This window comes from Panthera uncia, chromosome B4 (genome assembly GCF_023721935.1).
Source record: "Panthera uncia isolate 11264 chromosome B4, Puncia_PCG_1.0, whole genome shotgun sequence".
NCBI classification, from domain to species: Eukaryota; Metazoa; Chordata; class Mammalia; order Carnivora; family Felidae; genus Panthera; species Panthera uncia.
In genome coordinates this window covers 128,174,849-128,176,417 of record NC_064809.1, presented here as the reverse complement: position 1 = coordinate 128,176,417, position 1,569 = coordinate 128,174,849, and positions in this window count along the sequence as shown.

Genomic DNA, 1,569 nt, shown 5'->3' with positions numbered 1-1,569 from the left:
AACAGGCTCCAGGCCCTGAGCGGTCAGCACAGAGCCCGACGCGGGGCTCGAACTCACGGACCGTGAGATCATGACCTGAGCCGAAGTCGGACGCTTAACCGACCAAGCCGCCCAGGCGCCCCATCTGCTGCTTTTTCTTTCTTTTTTTTTTTTTTTATCTGCTGCTTTTTCAAGAGCAAACGCAGTGGATGAGGTCCTCGGGCCAGGCTGATGGCTCAGGGGACGGGGTCCCTTTAACATCACCGGTGGCCATCCTTCCATCTCTTAGAAACTCACCAAGGTCATAGATTCTCGCCGTTGTCCTTAAGTAAGCGACCCCTCACTTCATTGCGTCGAATAAGCGAATGACTGCATGTGTCCCTTCCTTTTAAACCGATTATACCTACGATGAGGGGAGAGAAAGGTCTGCAGATTTTTCTTCCCGGCGAGAAATCCTTCTTCCTTTAAGGTGATGCTCACTTCTTTCCACGTTTGTTTTGCTTTTATTATTTTTGTTTTGTTTTTGTTTTTGTTGAGAGAGAGAGAGAGAGAGAGAGAGAGAGAGAGAGGCAGGGAGAAGCGCAGAGGGAGAGAATCCCAAGTAGGATCTCGGGGTTGATCCCACAACCCCGAGATCATGACCTGAGCTGAAATCATGGGTCGGACGCTTCACCGACTGAGCCACCCAGGCACCCCCCCATCTTCATAATTTCTAAGGGTCCAGTTCAGTAGGTGTTAAGTATATTCACACTCTTGTGCGGCCCATCGCCAGAACCCTGCATCTTGCAAAATCAAAGCCCTGGTCCCGTGAGACAACTCCCTGCAGCAAAGTACTCCAAACACGGAGGTTTAAAACAACACGAAGGAGTGATGCCATCTCCTCCCCCTCCCTCTTCCCCCATTTAAGAACCCCTGTGATGACATTGGACCCCCTGGATAATCCGGGCTCATATCCGTCTCAAGATCAGTTTAATCCCCCATTGGCGCGCAGCATAGACATATTCACAGTTTGTGGGGATCAGGCCTTGGACATCTTTGGGAAGCCATTGGTCTCCCCCCCACTGCCCCCACAGTTACCCACGTGCCTATGGGGTACAGAGGATGGGGGGATGGGAGCAACATCCCTCCACATCTACGAGGCACCAAGTGCGTCCCAGCTCCCTTCCAGGGCTATTCCGTGTTCTAGAGGCAGGGCAGGCACCGTCTGGTCATCTCAACAGCGGTATGACTGGTAGGGAAGGAGGGTTTGTTGTTTTTCTTTTTCTAAAGTTTTTAATGTTTATTTTTGAAGGAGAGAGAGACAGAGGGCGAGTGGGTGAGGGGCAGAGAGAGACGGAGACACAGAATCTGAAACAGGCTCCAGGCTCCGAGCTGTCGGCACAGAGCCCGACGCGGGGCTCGAACTCACGGACCGCGAGATCATGACCTGAGCCAAAGTCGGACGCTTAACCGACTGAGCCACCCAGGCGCCCCAGGAAGGAGGGGGGCGTTTGTAAAGTCCCTGTTAGATTTCCGGTGCCCCCCAAAGTCACTTGGTTTTCAGTTTAAAAGGTCTAAGCGACACCTAGCTCACGTGGGGGTGTGGGGGGG